At 35.7% G+C, this 20,272-nt stretch overlaps 1 pseudogene; it reads right to left on the bottom strand.

Annotated features, from left to right (window-relative positions):
• Positions 1-16,428: 16,428 nt before the first annotated feature.
• Positions 16,429-16,860, bottom strand: LOC108178621 (dolichyl-diphosphooligosaccharide--protein glycosyltransferase subunit 4-like; annotated as a pseudogene).
• Positions 16,861-20,272: the final 3,412 nt, after the last annotated feature.

The following is a 20,272-nucleotide window of genomic DNA, read 5'->3' as shown; positions in this document are numbered from 1 at the left end:
TTTATTGGATTTTAATGACATATCATTGGTCTTAAATCTCTCAAAAATGAAAAGGGGAACTAAATAGCTTCTAAAAAGAGAACATATTCAAAGCAAGACTCACTCTCCAGTTAATGTTTGTCTACTAAGAATTTACACGTTCTTGATAGATAGATGCATACATAAGTTTAATAGCCTTACTTCAATGCTTACAAAAAGTTTTAAGAACAAAAGGAAAAAGTAAGGGTCTTGCCCTCTTTAGAAATAGAAATTAATTATTTCCTTTGTTTTTCTCACAGGCTGAGATATTGAGGAATCAAGTTTAAAAATAACTTTGAATGTCTTTCTGAGTGTTTCTTTCACATAAAAAGCTGATATATTAATCAGGGAAGGCAAATGGGTAATTCTATAAATACTGATCTATAAGAACATCTGTTAATTCTAACTGGACTACAGTTAAGGCAGCGGGGTGGGTTGGTCTTTTAGAAGTTAGTTTATACCCTTGTTTTAAAAAGAACAAGGACATTAACTTTTGTCATACATTGTCCCAGTGAATTACCATTTTACAAAAGTCATAAGTATGGGAAGTTTTTGCAGTTGTAGATCTGCTACAACTTGTTATCGAAATCTAACCTGAACATTCTCCACAGAGCATGGCAGTGACACACCTTAGAGGTAGCTGTGTGCTCACTCTGGGATGTAGACCCTGACACTGAAATCTACACACATATATATTCCAAAGAAATTCAAATTCAATTCTTCCAAAGCAAATAATATTATGATCAATATTTTTAAGTAGAGGGAGAAAAGTTTTCATAGAAATTAGCAAATTAAATTTCCTGATTCATATACATCAAAATACAGATGGTTCACCAGATGTTTTACATATTTTTTGGATGTATTACTGCATTGTGGTTTAGTCTCTTCTCTAGTGCTAATATAGTTCAGTTATTCTTTGTAAAAATAATCTCATCTGATGCTCATTATGAATGTGTATGTCAGCTTTTTGGTCATGATAATAACTTATGATTTGCTATGAAATAATTTTTGAAGGCCAAGTATGAAAATTACTGATAGTATGTTAGAAATACCATTAGAAAGCCTAGATACAAATTCATTATTCATTAAAACATTTAATAATTACACAGACTGCAACAGTGAATGTTTACAACCCTGTCACAAATTCTGGGGAGGTCAGAATCCAAGCACATGGAATGCTGATGCCCTGGCCTTCATGCTTCTAAAGCACAGAGACCCTTTCTCTTTATGTCTTATCATTTCTTCTTTTCTCCTTTTAGCCAGAAGGGAAGGAGCCTCCCAATATGATTTATTCCAGGCCTTCAACCTACCCCCAGTTTGGCCCTGAATGGTGCCTTTGAAGGCTAAAGGAGGTCCAGATGAAAGAGAGGCTGACTGGAAAAGTCCACAGAGAAATGCATTACAGAGATTAACGTGCCACAGCCTCTTAATCAAAGATCTTGAGCAAAAATCAACAGGCCAGAGAACCCGCATCCGGAAGTTGTGGAAGTAAGGATGTGGAGAGAAAGGACATCTGGACAGGAAGGAGGGATTTAAATAATCTCCACAGTCCTGTTGTAGCAGAAAATAAGAAAATGCAAGTCTGGGATGAATAAAAGAAATATTAAGTAAAATTTATTAAGTTAATGGGAAAATTATTTTGTTGGATATACACATTGTGCGATGTTGTGGTGAGAAACTATAAGTACTGTACACTTACTGCATTCTACACATTGTTATCTTGGTATAATTATCTTATTTCACTTATATTTGTCTGCTGAGGTAGGTGCTATTACCCCAAATTGTGGATGAGAAAACATAAACTGTTAGAGGGATATGGATTTGATCAATCTTAAATGTCAATAAATGCAGCTAAGAAACCTCATGGCTGAAAAAAATGAGAGTGGAAATCCAACCTGAAGTCCTGTTCCAGAGTCTATCCTTTTTACATTAATCCACATTGCTTTCTGAGCTTTGCTACTATAAAGTGGTTCATGGAAAATTAGTATCATGAAGAACATGCACAGGTTTCAAAAAAATTGAGGGTCATAATAAATCTATCTTTCTAAAAAAATTTTTTGAGAGACAATTTTATGGAGAGAGAGATAGAGAGAGAGAGAGAGAGACAGAGAGAGAGAGAGATCCCATCCATTGCTTTACTCCCCAAATACTCAAGACAGCCAGATCTGAGCAAGGGCCAGGTTCAGAAGCAGAGATCACAATCCCCATCTCACATCTCAGGAGTCACTCAATTACTTGAGCCACCACCACTGCCTTCTAGGTTCTGTAGAAACAGGGAGCTGGAATCAGAAGCTGCAATTGGGACAGGAGCATTTTAACTTCTAGACTAAAAACCCACATTCATAAATTTATCTTTTAATTTTATTTTTCCAAAGACATTTGCAGAACCCTCATGCAAATTATAGATAGATTCTTGAAAGACAATATGATATTGAAATCATAGCTCCTAGATCCCAATATTTAGTGTGCAAGAATCACTTGGCAAAAAAGTATAGACTCACTGGTCCACTTTCTGACAATCCTCAGCATGTCTAAGGTGGTCTTGGGTTACACTGACAATACTTTTATAATCCCAGTGTTTCAGTCATGATTCTTGATAGCATAAAATGAGGCTGACTTTGGCTTATATGATCCAAAATCCAACCTGTTGGATGGTTCAGGTGGCAGAACAATGGTCTCAAATAGGTTTCAAAATCTCAATTCCTGGGAACATGTTAATTTATATAGATAATGGGATTTTGCAGATATAATTAAACTAAGGATCTTAAGATGAAAGAAATTATCTTGGTTTAGAACTTCCTTAAGGAACACTGGAACCCTGACTTTAGGCCAGTGAGACTGGTTTGGGTTTTCTGACATCTGACATCTGGAATTGTGAGATAAATGTATATTGTTTAAACCACTGCATTTGGGATAATCTGTATAGCAGCAGCAAGAAAGTATTGCAAAGGTGATTTGAGATGCTCATACTAATTTGCCCTTCTAAATACAGAGTTATGTACCTGGGTGCAATGAGTACTATCGTCTCTGTGAAGGGGGGATGCGTGGATGTCTTCATATCTTTTTATCTGTTTAGTGTGCCCACCCGCCAATTTTTCAGCACCTCTCCCAGTGCCCTTTGGTATCTGTAGACATTTTCAGAGGATTTCTCTTCTGCTATTGGAGAAGAAATATCTTGACATTGTAAATGTCCAAAGTCTCTCCTCAACTCTAACTGATGGACAGTAGCATACAGAGATGATCACATTTTAAGCTTTCTCTTATCCATGCAAATTCTCTTAATTCACCAGTAGGCCTGATAACCACCAGATGCCATTGTATCACTCATGTTAGATGTTCAGTGAATGTCTTTCAAATAAATGTATTAGGGAATGCAAAAATGAATGGGAATATCACTTATATTACAGGTCCTATTTAGTTTTGACCGATGGATAACAAGTGCAGTTTTCCAAACAAGCACTCTCAGAAAAAGACAGCAATTGATGTAAAGGATTTGTGTTTTCCTTTTTACTACAAATGAGGTGTGATAAGTGGCACTGTGCTTTGGATCTCTCTCTGGCACACTTACACACATGAATAACATCCACCCAAGTTTCTTAGCCAAAAGTTGCCTTGAAAGAAATCCCATCATTGATGAAATGAAAATGGTTGTCTGGCTGGCTCCACAGTTAATTTGTAAATCATTCACAAAAGACCCATAAACTGTTCCATGCACTTAGCTTTAAATATGGCAATTGAGGGAAGCACATTTACTCCAACAGAAAATGACAGAAAGCTGACAGACTGACATTCGTATTACTCAGGCCAACTCAGGATAGAGACCTACATTCCTCAGCTTAGTGGAAATGATTCAGCATAATGACCGAGGGAAACTAGACTGATTTTTAACTTGTTCATGTCTACCACACCATCTCCAATTTTACTATTTTACACTTCTCTCAAAATGGATGATTTGTTTGAAAGTACAGAAATATAGAACACTGTAGGAGCAAGCTGCTTTCTTTCTGTTTTAATCTAATGGAAAATGATGATTTTATCTATGAAAAAATTTTATTTGCATTTCTTCAAAACTTGATTTAATCTTCATAGGTTATATGAATCAAGGAATCTATCCATTACTTTGAAGTTTTCTAGCTTATTGCATATAGTTTTTCATAGTATTTTTATGATCCTTTGTATTTCTGTGGTATCAACTGTAATGCCTTTGTTTTCATCTCTACTTTTATTTATTTGGGTTTTTCTTTTTTCTTTGTTAGTGAGGCAAGAAGTTTATTAATTTTGTTTAACTTCTCAAAAAACCAGCGTTTTGTTTTGTTGTCTTTTGTATTTTTTTTAGTTTTAATTTAATTTGTTTCTTCACTGATCCTTATTATTTCTCTCCTCCTGCTAATTTGGGGTTTGGTTTCTTGTTTTTCTAAGTATTCAAGATATATCATTAAATCTTTAATTTGAGACATTTCTCTCTCTCTTTTTTTAAGATTTTATTTATTTATTTGACAGTAGAATTATAGACAGTGAGAGAGAAAGACAGAAAGGTCTTCCTCCCATTGGTTCACTCCCCAAATGGCCACTACGGCCGGAGCTGCGCTGATCCAAAGCCAGCAACTAGGTGCTTCTTCCTGGTTTCCCATGTAGGTGCAGAGGCCCAAGCACTTGGGCCATCCTCCACTGATCTCTTGGACCACAGCAGAGAGCTGGACTGGAAGAGGAGCAACCTAGACTAGAACCCGGCGCCCATATGGGATGCTGTCGCCGCAGATGGAAGATTAACCTAGTGCACCATGGTGCCGGCCCCAAGACATTTCTCTTTTAATATAAGCACTTAATGCTATAGACTTCCCTTTTAATACTGCCTTTGCTGTATCTCACAGGTTTTGATATGCTTTGTTTTTATTTTCATTTATTTCAAGAAAATTTCTAATTATCTTTTTAATTTCTTCAATGACCCATTGATCACTCAATAGCATGTTGGTTAATTTTCAAATATTCATGAGTGTTCTATTGTTCTTCTTTTGTTGATTTTCAGTTTTATTTCTTTATGATCTGAGAAGATAGATGTTACAATTTCAATATTTTTAAATTTGCTGAGACTTGATTTTTAGCTGAATATGTGATCTATCCAAGAAAATGTTCCATGTGCTGATGAGAAGAGTGTGTATTCTGTAGTTGTTGGGTGAAATGTCTGGTAGGTCCATTTCCTCAATAATGTTTTACTCTGATGTATCTTTATTGGTTTTTTTGTCTGGATGATCTGTCCATTGATGAAACTGGGGTGTTGAAATAATCCATTAATAATGTATTGGAGTCAATCTCTCTTTTAGGTCTAATAGTATTTTCTTTATGTATCTGGTTGGTCTTATGTTGGATACAAATATATTTATGATCATTATATCTTCTTGTTGAATTGAATCTTTTATCTAAATATAATGTCTTTTTTTTTTTTTTGACAGGCAGAGTGGACAGTGAGAGAGAGAGAAAGAGAGAGAGAGAAAGGTCTTCCTTTACCGTTTGCTCACCCCTCAATGGCAGCTACAGCCGGCACACTGCAGCTGGCGCACCGCACTGATCCGAAGCCAGGAGCCAGGTGCTTCTCCTGGTCTCCTATGCAGGTGCAGGGCTCAAGCACTTGGGCCATCCTCCCCTGCCTTCCCGGGCCACAGCAGAGAGCTGGACAGGAAGAGGAGCGACCTGGACAGAATCCGGCGCCCCAACCGGGACAAGAACACAGTGTACCGGCACCGCAGGCAGAGGATTAGCCTACTGAGCCGTGGTACCAGCCAAATATAATGTCTTTCATATTCTTTTTTTACAGTTTTTAATTTAAAGTGTTTTTTATCAGATATCAGGATAGCTAAGCCTGTTTTCTTTTGGTTTCCATTTGACTGTTACATCTTTTTCCAACCCTTCACTTTCAGACTGTGTGTTTCTTTGTGAAGTGAGTTTTTTTTTTTTTTTTTAACTTTTACTTAATGAATATAAATTTCCAAAGTACAGCTTATGGATTACAATGGCTCCCCCCCACACACAACTTCCCTCCCACCCGCAACCCTCCCCTTTCCCTTACCCTCCCCCCTTCCATTCACATCAAGATTCATTTTCAATTCTCTTTATATACAGAAGATCAGTTTAGCATATATTAAGTAAAGATTTCAACAGTTTGCTGCCACATGGAAACACAAAGTGAACAATACTGTTTGAGTACTAGTTATAGCATTAAATCACAATGTACAGCACATTAAGGACAGAGATCCTACATGAGGAGTAAGTGCACAGTGACTCCTGTTGTTGACTTAACAAATTGACACTCTTGTTTATGGCATCAGTAATCCCCCTAGGCTCTTGTCATGAGTTGCCAAGGCTATGGAAGCCTTTTGAGTTCACCGACTCTGATCATATTTAGACAAGGCCATGGTCAAAGTGGAAGTTCTTTCCTCCCTTCAGAGAAAGGTACCTCCTTCTTTGATGACCTGTTCTTTTCTGAAGTGAGTTTCTTATAGGCATATTAAAGTGGGTCCTGGTTTTTTATCCATTCAGCCAGTCTAAATCTTTTGTTGATGTACTGAATCCTTTTACATCGAAGGTTTGGATTCATAGATAAGAACTAAGACCTGTCATTTTGTTGAATGGATAATCATTCTACCTGCTCTGTTAGTGAATTTGGTGCTGTTACGTGTTTTCATGAAGTTTACTTCTAATGCAGGACGCCCTTCAGAATTTCTTGTAAGGCTGGTCTGGTGGTGGTGAATTCTCAGTTTTTGTTTATCTGGAAACAACTGCATTTCTATTTCACTTTGAAAGGACAGCTTTTCTGGATATAATTTTCTTGGTAGGAAGATTTTTTTTTTCTTTTAAGAACTTGACTGTATTTTCCTACTATCTTCTGTCCTTTGTTTCTGCTGAGAAGTCTGATGTTAATCTAACTGGTTTCCTTTATATGTAACTTTACACTTTTCTTTTATTTTCTTTAGGATTGGTTCCTCGTCTTTAGTTTTTGACAATTTGATGACAATATACCTTGATCTTTTTGGTTGAGTCCATTTGGGATTCTTTGAGCTTCTTGCATCTGATTGTCCATGTGTCTTTCAAGACCTCAGAAATTCTCAGCTATTATTTCATTTAGCAGGTTCTCAAGGTCTTTTTTTTTTCCTTTCTTCTCGTTCAGAAATACCCATAATACAAATATTTGGTTATTTAATTGTATCACATATTTCAAGTTGACTTTCTTCATTCTTTTTAAGATTCCTTTCACTTTAATTTTATCTGATTGGGTTATTTCTAAATTCTTATTTTGAAGTGAGAAATTATTTCCTCTTTTTGGTCTCTCTGCTTTTAAAGCTCTCAGTCATATTTTTTTATTTCACTGATTTAAGACATCATCTCCAAAATTTCTATTTGGTTCTTCTTAATTAGTTCTATCTCCTTAGTAATATTTATATTCATATCACTCATTTATTCCCTCATTTATTTAACATGTCTGTCTGTATTCTCTTATGTTTCATTGAGTTTCCTTACAATCATTATTTTGAATTCTATATCTATCATTTCAAGGTAAACACAATCATAACAAGCAAAGAAGTTGAAGCAATATTCAAAACTCTCATCAAGTAAAAGTCCAGGACCTGATGACTTTACTACTAAATTCTACAAAACAGTCAAAGAGGAAGTGACTCTAATACTCTTCAAACTATTCCAAAATATTGAACTGGATGGAACTCTACCAAACTTTTTTCTTTATGAGGTTAACATTACTTTGATACCAAAACCAATGACATATGAGAACTACAGGCCTATATCCTTAATGAACATAGTTGAAAAGATGCCCAACCAAATGCTAGCAAATTGAATCCAAAACTACATCAAAAATATCACACAAAATAATCAAGTAGGATTTATACCAGATATGCAAGGATGGTTCAACAATTTAAAATCAACAAATGTGATAAATCACATCACTAGAATGAAGGACAAAAACTGTGTGGTCATCTCAATAGATACAAAAAAAAAAAAAACATTTGATAAGATCCAACTCCCCTTCATGATAAAAACCCTCCACAGATTGGGTATATGAAGAACATTCTTAAAAATTATAAAGGCTATATATTGCAAACCATCAGCCGATATCGGACTGAATGGAGAAAAATTTCCCCTCATTTCTGGAACAAGATAAGGATGCCCACTTTCACCACTGCTATTCAATATAGTACTAAAACATTTAGCAAGAGATATTAGGGAGGAGGAAGAAATAAATGACACAAATTGGAAAAGAGCAAGTCAAATTATCCATGTTTGCAGATGACACGATACTGTACATGGAAAAATCTAAACCCTCCACTAAAAAGCTGTTAGAATTGATAAATCAATTCAGTAAAGTAACAGGTTATAAAATATAGAAAATCAGTAGTTTTATATGCTAATGATGAATTCACAGAAAGAGGAATCAAGAAAGAAATCCCATTCACAATAGCCACATTTTTTAAATATTTAGGTATAAATTTACCTAAAGAAGTGAAAGATATCTACATTGAAAATTATTGAGCATTGATGAAAGAAATCATCAAGGACACAAAGTAAGTAAGGTATTCCTTACTCATGGATCAGAATCAATATCATTAAAATGTGTGTTACCTAAAGCAATCGGCAGATCCAATGCAATCCCTCTCAAAATACCAATGGCATTCTTTACAGAATTAGAAAAAGCAATCCTAAAATTCATAAGGAATCATAAAAGACCTTGAATAGCCAAATTGATGCTAAGAAAAACCAAGCTGGATGTTTCACAATACCTGATTTCAAAGCATACTACAAAGCTATAGTAATTAAAACAGCTTTATACTGGCATTAAAAAAACAAGACATGGAACAATGGAATAGAACAGAGGGGCCTCAGAAATTAGTCCACGTACATACAGCTGACTGATTTTCGACAGAAGTTCTCAGACCATACCGTGGAGTATGGTCTTCAACAAATAAGACTGGCAAAACTGGTTGTATATATGTAGAAAAATGAAATTAGAGCCATTCCTCTCAACATATACAAAATTTAACTCAATAGATCAAACACCTAAATTTGAAACCTGAAACTATGAAATTTCTGGAAGAAAATGTAGGGGAAACACTCAAAGACATCGTTTTAGGGGATGACTCCTTAAACAAGAAACTCAAAGCACAGGCAACAACAAAACTAAATAAATTAGAATATATCAAGCTCAGAAGCTTTTGAAAAACAAAGGAAATGATCAATAGAGTGAAGAGACATCCAACAGAATGGGGAAAATATTTACAAATCACATATCTGACAAAGGATTAATATCCTGAAAGCATCGTGACGTAAAAAACTCAACAATAAAAAACAATCAATCCAGTTGAGAAATGGGCAAAGGACTTCAATAGACAGTTCTCAAAAGAAGGAACACAAATGGCCAGCAAATAAATGAAAAAGTCTTCAACATCACAAGCCACCAGGGAAATGCAAATCAAAACCACAGTGAGATATCACCTAACCTCTGTCAAAACGGCTAAAATTGAAAACACAGAGAGTAAAAAATGTTGGTGAAGATGTGGAGAAAGGGAAACACTTATACACAGTAAATTAGTGCAGTCACTGTGGAAAACAGTGTGGAGATTTCTTAAAAATTAGAAATGGACTTGCCATATGATCCAGCAATCCCCCTACTGGGTATAAACACAAAAGACTTCAATACCTTGCATCAAAGAGATACCTTCACCATCTATATAGCACCACCATTTACAATAGCCAAAATTTAGTATCGATCAAGGTGCCTATCATCAGATAAAAGGATAAAGAAAATGTGGTATATATAAAAATGGAATATTATTCAGCTATAAAAAGAATCAAATTCTACCATTTGCAGCAAAATGAACACACCTGGAGGACATAATGTTCACTGAAATAAGCCAGACTCAGGGAGATAAACACCACATGTTCTCCCTTATATGTCGGAGCAAAAATTTTAAAAAATATGAAGAAAGAAAAAAGAAATATCTGTATGTATCAGTATTGCTGAAAATAGTTTTGTAAAATTTTGTTTTTTACTTTTGTCAGATAATGATTAAGAATGCTATACTACTATAGTTTAATTATCTGTGATTAAAGTTCACTGCATCTGAGTGAAATGTTCATTTTTCCATTCAATTATCATTTATAGCTACTTTCTATATTCCCCAAAACTAGAGTATTTTGGTTTAAAACAAAAAATAAATAAACTAAGGTATCTTCACAAAACCATGGTACTTCTATTTTGATTTGTCTTAATAGCAAGATCAGTAAATGAAACAGAACATACTGACACAATCAACTGGCTTGAAGAAATGTAATTTAAAATAAATAGGACCTTTCAATTAATTGGGGAAATAATTGCAACAAATAGCCAAATAAGTGAAGGGGAAGAAGTCAAGTTAGAACTCTAAGCTCGTCATACATAGTGATAGACATCTAATGGCTTAAAGAACCAACAGCCAACCAAACAACTGTTAGAAACAAATATCAAATGTAAGTTTACATAACTTCAGATAATGGAAATTCTATCTAAAAGGAAACGAAGTCAAAATCTATAAAGGAATAAATCAACACATTTAATTAGGTTAAAACTTAAAATTTCAGTTCTGCTGAAATATTTAACAATTAAAATATAAATGACAATTTTTACAAAAGAATTTGACCCTGATTTATTAAAGAAACATCCAGGTTTTAGAACATCCTCATGTATTACTTAGAAAGAGAAATATTCTATAGGAGAAAAATGTGTGTAAGATTTTATAGCCAATTCACAGAACAGACATAAGTGATAAAAAATTGTATAATTGCTCATAATTATGGAAATATTTGCATATATATCTTAAGTTTATACATATAAAGAACCACAATAAGATATCACAATATATAAATAAAAATTCCAAGCAAATAAAAAATATTGGGGAATAGAAAGTACAATCCACTGTTGATGGAGTATACCCAAGTAAAGGTTTCATTCAGCCAACTTGGTAACATATACCACAGATTTAAATTCATCTAAACTTTAAATTCAGAAGCTCTATCTCTGCATACTTCTATCCCTTATAAATATTCTCACAAGTACACAATAATTTAAATAGGAAATGCACTGTGGAATTTTCTCATAAATATGAAATAATGGAAATTATCCAAATAACTATCTAAAGGAGAACAGCATATTACATATATATCAGGATGTTTTTAACGTGGAATATTATTTAGCAGTTAAAGTAGAAAAGGGGATTATGTAAAGGAAAGAAATTGAGTGTATTCCTTATGTCTTTCAATACAATTTGAATATCTTATGACATGAAATGTATGCAATTTAATACTAAAAACACAAAAACAATCTCTTTTACAAACTATTTCTAAATTTTGGAATTAGTTACTAACAAATTACCCTTTTAGTCATGCAATTGTTTCATACCAGAAAGAAGTAGCAGAAATCTAATCATTAAGTCATTCATGTGAATTAAATATATGATATAAATTATGTAACAAAGTCAACATTCTTGTCTGATTGCTACTCATGTCTTTTTTTTTTTTTTTTTTTTTTTTTTTTTTTTTTTTTTTTTCGGACAGGCAGAGTTAGGGAGAGAGAGAGACAGAGAGAAAGGTCTTCCTTCTGTTGGTTTACCCCCCAAATGGCTGCTATGGCCGGCGCGCTGCGCCGATCCGAAGTCAGGAGCCAGGTGCTTCCTCTTGGTCTCCCATGCAGGTGCAGGGCCCAAGCACTTGGGCCATCCTCCACTGCCTTCCCAGGCCACAGCAGAGAGCTGGACTGGAAGAGGAGCAACCGGGACAGAATCCGGTGCCCCAACCAGACTAGAACCCGGGGTGCCGGCACCTCAGGCGGAGGATTAGCCTAGTGAGCTGCAGCGCTGGCCTGCTACTCATGACTTATAGTGTGATTTGCCACACACAGTGTTTCCCTGGAAATCATTCTGGAATTCCAAGATTACAAAAAATTTAATTACAACTTTTAAATGTTGAAATTGCAAGGAGGAATTCCTTGTATGTTTCCATTAGTCCTCTCTACCAGATTGTTAATTATTATTATTTTAATTTGAGATCAAAGTGACAAAAAGCCCATGGCTGGTGGTTTATTTCTCAAATGCCCACAACAGCTAGGATAAGGCCATTACCAAAGACAGGAGCCAGGAATTCAATCCAGGTCCATCAGGGACCCATTCACTGGAGCCATTCATTGACTGCTGCCTTCTGTGATATGCATTAGCAGGAAGTGAAGTCAGGAGCCAGAGGCCATACTCGAACCCAGCTATTCAGAAACTGGGCATGAGCATCTTAACCACTAGGCCCTTAGATTTTTAATTTTTGATTAGTTTCATCTGACTTGACTTCACGGTTGTCCTTTCTTCTGGAAGCAATCCTGTAATAAGATTCAGTTGAAGATCACTGCCTCCCTTCTAAACTTCCTTGCTTTGGTTTTATGTTGGTGGGCTCATTATATTCCTATGACCTTCTAAATAACTTCCTGCTTTGCTTTAGAAGCATTTGACTTTCTTTCATTTGGACATTGCTTCCAGGCTAAAATTCAAAGTATATCTAACATGAAATTCAAGCTTAAAAAAATAGAGCACCTTTACAGACATTTCAGGATTAAAGAAAAACTTTGTAGGGTTGGCTTTGACTGTAATACTTCAATGATTGCAGAAACAGAAGGAAGACTTTTTTTCAAGACCCAGTGTGAACAACGACAAAATAAAATGATTGCGGTAAGCCCCAGCCCAACAGCGACATCCCAGGAAACTGACAAACCTGAGGCAGCTCTTTGGATGTCAACGCAAAGGTTGACAGAGCCTGCCATGGAGCCAGATGCTGCTGTCAAACAGAGATGGGAAAAATGGACCGCAGTTTGGTGTTTGTTTCCTGCGATTAGCATCAGCAGCACCCGTCACTCCCTTTTCCAGATTAATTAGTAAAGTCTAGTGTGAAGAATTTCAATAAAATATTCGTTCAAAAGTGAGAAAAGAAACATCTGTTTTAGGATTGTTTTTCCTCCTTAAAGTCCATAAAATGTGCATGTGCATGTATGCTGTTGTTTCTAAATTTTGTTTCTGTCCTTAGATATGTCGACATTAAAAACAGCGATCAACACAGTGAAATGCAATATCATTTTGTTACTGTTTTGTAAGATATTTTTCCTACTAATAGTTTCAATGTCAAGATTTAAATCTTCTTCCCTTCTTTTAATTACAAATTCAGCTTTTGTGTCCTTGTTCAGTTTCATTTCAGAAACAAAATAATATATTAAGAGCAGTAACACTTTTACCATATCAAATTCAAATGGAGACATACTGTACTGTAAAAAGCAAGGAGTCAATCACCTAAAACAATTATAACTTTTATTTTTAGAAATTATGTTTTACCTGTTAAATGTAATGGTCATGTGAAAAATGTCAGATTTTGGTCCCCATCTCCCCACCATGATAGGAAAACAAACAAAAGACACAGAATGGCCAAAGGTAGCACAAACTGTAATCAAGTTTACAGTTTATCAATTAAAAATCTGTTGCAAAATTGTAAGTTTTCCTCAGTTCTTTGAGGACATGATGAAAAAATTGATATTTGAATTGCACTTCACAGTCTATAAGAATCTCACTTACGTTACATTGTTTATGCACTACAGAAAATTTCAGAAATGAGGAAACTGGATTTGACCAACTTTCCCTAAGGCAAATATGAGAACAGCAACTCAAAACCTTAGATTTCCATTTCCAATTCTAAGGTCCTTCCAGTTAAACTACCAAAGCTTCAAAAGAAGGATATCATGTAATAGAGAAAATGTATACAAATTATGCATAAAATGTTGTTGCAATTACCCTACAGGCTGGGTCACATTCAATTGTTTCTTAATAAAGAATAGTTATCTCAATTGAAAAATACATATTGCCACAACAAGGAAATTTATTGTCTTATATTTCCCACTGCTTTAAGCGATGTGTCATTAGGGTTATTTATACAAAGATATATGCTTATTTGTACTTGCATTAGCGTTATTTGTACAAATATAAACCATTTGAGTCATTGGTATTAATTTTGTATCTAATGTCTCATAGGTTTATGGTGTTGATGATCTGCTACAAATAGAGCAGCTGGAATGCAAACGAGGTGCTCATTGAACATTTCTCCATCTTTCTCATCTCTCTCTGTCTCTATGCTTCCATGTATGCATTTTGTCCCCCCTCTAAATATTGTAATTCACTTCTGTATCCTTTGCTGAGGAAATGATACATATAAACTACCGCTACCTGTCCAGGGTTGCACACATGCAATATCTCTATGGTAGGATACAAAGGTGACCTTTGAGGGACCTTTACCTGTAACACATTAATACTGATCATCATGCTTAATTTGTAACAAAAGACAGAACAAATTATGTATAAATTGGATATCAATTTTTCATGTTAATGTATCTATATAATATAGTTTATTTTAAAAGAAATGTTGTAATTTATTTTTCTGAGAGAGAAGCACTCCCTCCAGATAGTTAAAATATTTAGAAACATGATTTCTGGGTGAGAGCATTACTTATGGTTTGAAGGCCTACTTTGTGGTCATTTTGAACTCTGTTTGTCAATCTTTCAAAGGCAGCTGAATCTCCTTCCAATAATTAAGGGAATTTTATCACGTTTTCCCTACTTCCCTCTCATGCACATTTTTAAGTGGAGAAAGGTCTACAGATGAAAAACTTGTGAATGGATGAGTTATTGAACCTCTAAGTTAAAAAATCATAAAGGGCTAAACGATTCCCATCATGGTCATGACAATAAGGATAAGAAGCTACATCCAGAGCCTGAGAACGCAGCCTCCTTGAAGATCCCAGGACTTATAACTCCAGATTTAAAGCTGGAAAAACAATGCATGGTCAGCTGGAATTACTTTTTTTTTTTTAACTGACGATTTATTTACTTAAATAATTTGATTGGAACACACATTTGGGCTTGCAGTTAAGAAGTTGGTTAAGGTGCCTGTGTGCCATACCACATCCAACATCCGAGTACCAGGGCTCCATACCAGGCCCTGGCTCCTGACCAGTTTTTGACTAATGCAGACCCTGGGAAGCGCAGTGATAACTCAAGTGATTGCTTTCTTGTCACCCATGTGAGAGACCTGGATTGAGGTCACAGATCCTGGCTTTAGCCTAGTCAAAGCTCGGTGTTGCTGACATTTAGAAAGTGACCAAATGGATAAGAGCACTCTCTCCCAGACTCATTCATTCTCTCTCTCTCTCTCTCTCCTCCTCCTCCTTCTCTCTGTTTTTCAAATAAGTAATTTTTTTAAAAAAATATTTGATCATTTAATTATAATTAAATTATGAAATATATAAATTATAAGGTAATTTACAAATTTAATATTGTAATAAATATGAAAATATCTTAAATTTATCCTCTATGAGTAAGATACAAAAAGAGATACATCAAAAGATGACAAATCTATAGTTAAATTGACAGTTGTCAATTCCTGTTGGGACATTGTTTTGTTTTGTTTTAAATACTCACAGTTTCATTATTTTTAAAGATTTAATTTATTTGAAAGGCAAATTGAGAGACAGACAGAAAAAGAGAGACTTTTGACCCACTGGTACACTGCCTGAATACCTATAAGAGCCAGGACTTGGCCACCAAAACCAGATGCTCCATTTGGGTGCCCCACATGGGCCGTCATCTACTGCTTTCCAAGTATATTAGTAAGAATCTGGAAGGGAAGTATATAGTGGACAGGATTGAACTAAGCACTCCCAAATGGGATGTGGGTGTCCCCAGAAACAGGATGCTACGTCACAAGGCCCTCCCATGGGGCAATTTGAAGTATATAGGTTATATATGCTATATATATTGTATACATGGAATCTAAGTGTCTAAACTATTATAAAAATGGTATCTCAATAAAGTGGGAGTGTCTCACTGGGATTAAACATGACAATAGGTCTGCTCTGATTTCATCATCATTTAAAAAAAATCATCTATTATTTTTCACTTTATGTTTCTGTGTGGGAGCAAACTGTTGAAATACTTACTTAAGGTATGCTAGGCTGATCTTCTGTATATTAAGATAATCGAAAATGAATCTTGACGTGAATGGAGGGGGAGAGGGAGTGGGAAGGGGGGGGGTTGTGGGTGGGAGGGACGGTATGGGGGGGGGAAGCCATTGTAACACATGAGTCGTACTTTGGAAATTTATATTCATTAAATAAAAGATAAAAAAAAATAAATAAAGTGGGAGTGAAATTTTATGCAATATTATCATATAACAACTTGTGTAGTATTTTTGCACCAAATTTATTAATCACATTTAGGATTTAATACTAGGATTTTATTTAATGTTTTAATATTGATCTCTAAGAATATTTTATTTTTTTGGGGGAACCACAAAAAATATAACTTCATTTTTATATTGGAGGGGCACTGGGGAGAAGTGGGGGGAAAGCAGCCCCTAACACTGGGCCCTAGTCAGTGGCAGCTTCTTGTTCCATAGGGTTAAGGAAGACTTTGAGGAAATAAAAGTTGTTTGGAAAACTCCAGGTGTAGTTGCTTTGTATGTTGTGATGGGCAGAGGGATGAAGTGTGGAGGCCCCTCACACCCTCCATCTGGCCTCAGACTATGTCCTGGAGCCCGGAGGGCGGAGAAAGCGTCACTTTCATTCTTGCTTCTTGGGGTTGTTGACGGCCACTTAGTAATAGAGAGCGACAAGCAGGAAGAGGGACACGCCCAGCATGTTGGCGAAGATGGTGAGCTGCACGTCCGTGATCATCCTGCCCCGCCCGCCTCGGACCCTACACCGCCTCCACACAGCACAGAGGTAGGAGACCTGGAGAATATTTAATTTTAATCTTAATTTTCTGTTACCATATCTAAGTATACTGGAGCTTTTGTAACAAAATACTATGGATTGGGTAACAAGTTAGAAGTCTGAGATGAGGGTGGCAACATTGTTGGGTTCTTGTCAGAGAAGCCTTTATGCTTTGTCCTCACATTGTAGAAAGGCCAGGGGGAGAGCGAGAGCGAGGGGGGGGGAGAGAAAGAGAGAGAGAGGGATGAAGGGAGAGAAATAATATAGTACCCCTTTTTATAAAGAAAGCTCTATTCATTTAAATCCAATTATCTCCCAAAGACCATATCTCCAAGTACCAAATTAAATTGAAGTTTCTTATAGATTGAATGTATGTGTTTTCTCAAAATTCATGTGTTGAAAATTGATCTGCTGGCGCCATGGCTCAATAGGCTAATCCTCCGCCTTGCAGTGCCTGCACACTGGGTTCTAGTTCCAGTCAGGGCGCCGGATTCTGTCCCGATTGCCCCTCTTCCAGGCCAGCTCTCTGCTGTGGCCAGGGAGTGCAGTGGAGGATGGCCCAAGTGCTTGGGCCCGGCACCCCATGGGAGACCAGCATAAGTACCTGGCTCCTACCATCGGATCAGTGCAGTGCGCAACCGCAGCACGCCAGCCGCAGCAGCCGCTGGAGAGTGAACCAACGGCAAAGCAAGACCTTTCTCTCTGTCTCTCTCTTTCACTGTCCACTCTGCCTGTCAAAAAAAAAAAAAAAAAAAAATTGATCTCTGATGGTATTTAGAGGTGAAAATTTTGAGAGATAATAAAGTCATGAGAGCAGAATCACCATGAATGAGATTAGTGTACTTTTAAAAGCAATTCCAGAGAGACTCCTTGCTCCTCCCATGATGTAAGGACATATGGGAAAGAGAGAGCTATTCATGAATGGGGAAATGCCCCTCATCAAATCCCAAGTCTGTTGATGCTTTTATCTTGGATTTCCCAGTCTCCAGAAATGTGATGGATTAATTTCTGTAGTTTGTAATCTATCCAATTTAAGATATTATTACAGCAGCTTGAACAGTCTAAGACAGGTCTTCAATATCTAAGTTTTTTGAGACACAGTTCAGTCCATAGCTTTCCAGCTTTGAACCCCAAATGTATGTTCCCTTTTCTTCTCATACACAAAATAGGTTCGTTCCATCCCAGGAGACTCAAGGATCTTAACTTATTTTTTAACCAACTCTGAAGTCCAAGCTCTCTTCTAAGGCCGATATGAATGAGACTTGGGGTAAAATTAATCCTGAGATAAAACTGCTCTTCAACTATATACTTATGAAAACAGACAGACAAGTTATGAGCTTCTAAAATACAATTGTAGGATAGGAACAGGATTGAAATTTACATTACAAAAGGGAGAAATGAAAAGAAAGAAAAATGTTTTTGGTCCAAGTCCAAACTTAGCAAGGAAAATTCCCCTAGATTGTCAAGTTTAAGAATAAACCACTTTTAGGATCCATGTCTTGCCTTCTGACTGAATAAACACTGTTATCTCACAGTTCTAGGTGAAGTATCACACCTGTGTCTATCTCTTCTGAGTTGAGATTTCATTGAATAAAAATTCAAAGTATTTTCCCTCTTCTTGAAAAAAAAAATAATAAAATTGGTTCACAGGCATATTCCTTTTCCATCAACTCAAGGAATCAAACCAATTTCACCTCATCTCTATCCTCTTCAGCTGAACTGATAGTATTTTTGCTCATAAATTCCCATAAACACTTAATGGAGTGATAGTCTATCCACATCTTTGGTTTCTTTTCAGAACTTAATTTTTCGTTGTCTACCATATGGATAGGGTGAGAGTTTTCCAGTTTTGAGGAGACTTCCCTTGTTCCAAAGATTTATTTTAGCTTCTTTGGCAAAGATAAGTTGATTGTAGGTGCATAGATTTATTTATGGACTTTTTATTCTGTTTCATTATTCTACATCTCTGTTTTTGTGCCAGTACCACGCTATTTTGTTGACAACTGCCCTGTAGTGTATCTTGAAATCTGGTAGTGTGATGCCTTTGGTTTTATTTTTTTTGCATAGATTAATTTATATATTCAGGGACTCTTGTATTTCCATATGGGTTTTAGCATCATTTTTTAGATCTGAGAAGAATGTCATTGGTATCTTGATTGGTATCACATTCAATTTGTAATTACTTTCAGTAATATGGAGATTTTGATTATATTGATTCTTCCAATCCATGAACATGAAGCATCTTTCCATTTATTTATGTCTTCTTCTACTTATTTCTTTAATATTTCGTAACTTTCATGGTAGAGACCTTTGACATCATTGGTTAAATTTATTCCAAGGTTATTAATCTTTAGTTGCTATTGTGAATGGGAATGATCTTAGAAGGTCTTTCTCAGCCATGACATTGTCTGTACACAAAGGTTATTTATTTTTGTATGTTGATTTTATATCCTGCCACTTTACCAAACTATTTTATGAATTCCAGTCATCTCTTCATGGAATCTTTTGAATTCCCTAAATATAAAATCTTATCATCACAAATAGGAATAACTTGACTTCCTACTTTCCTTTTTGTATCCTTGATTTCTTTTTCTTGCCTAATGGCTCTGGCTAAAACTTCCAGGACTATATTGAATAGCAATGGTGAGAGTGGGCATCCTTCTCTGGTTCTGGATCTTAAGGGGAATGTATCAAGCTTTTTCCCATTCAAGGATGCTGACCGTGAGTTTGTCATAAATTGTCTTGATTATGTTGATGAATGTTCCATCTATGCTCAATTTGCTAAAGGTTTTCTTCATGAAAAATGTTATATTTTATCAAATATGTTCTTTGCATCTATTGAGATAACTGTATGGTGTTGCTCAGTTTGTTAATGTGATGTATCATAATTATTGATTCATGAATATTGAACCATTTAAATGCCACTTGGTCTGGGTGAATGATCTTTCTGATATGTTGCTGGATTCGATTATCTAATATTTTTTGAGGATTTTTGGATCTATGTTCATCAGGGAAATTGGTTTATAGTTCTCTTTCTCTGTTGTATCTTTTACTGATATAGGAATTAAGTTGATGCAGGCTTCATAAAAGGAGTTTAGGAGGATTCCCTCTTGTTCAAGTGTTTGAATAGCTTAAGAAGAATAGGAATTAGTTTTTTTAATGTCTGGTAGAATTCAGTAGTGAAGCTGTCCAGTCCTAGGCTTTTCTTTTTTTGGGAGAGTCTTTATTACTGATTCCATCTCTGTCTTGGTTATTGAACTGTTTAGGTTTTCTATGTCTTCATGACTCAATTTTGGTAGATTGTATGTGTCCAGGAATCTACCCATTTCTTCCAGGTTTCCCAATTTGTTGGCATGTAGCTCTTTGTAGTAATTTCTGATTATTCTTTTTTTTATTTCAGTGGTATCTGTTAATATATTTCCTTTTTCA

The sequence above is a fragment of the Oryctolagus cuniculus genome, chromosome 20 (genome assembly GCF_051225735.1).
Source record: "Oryctolagus cuniculus isolate XC-2025 breed Fujian yellow rabbit chromosome 20, ASM5122573v1, whole genome shotgun sequence".
NCBI classification, from domain to species: domain Eukaryota; kingdom Metazoa; phylum Chordata; class Mammalia; order Lagomorpha; family Leporidae; genus Oryctolagus; species Oryctolagus cuniculus.
The sequence above is the reverse complement of the archived record's forward strand: the minus strand, read 5'-3'. Positions and strand labels throughout refer to the sequence as shown.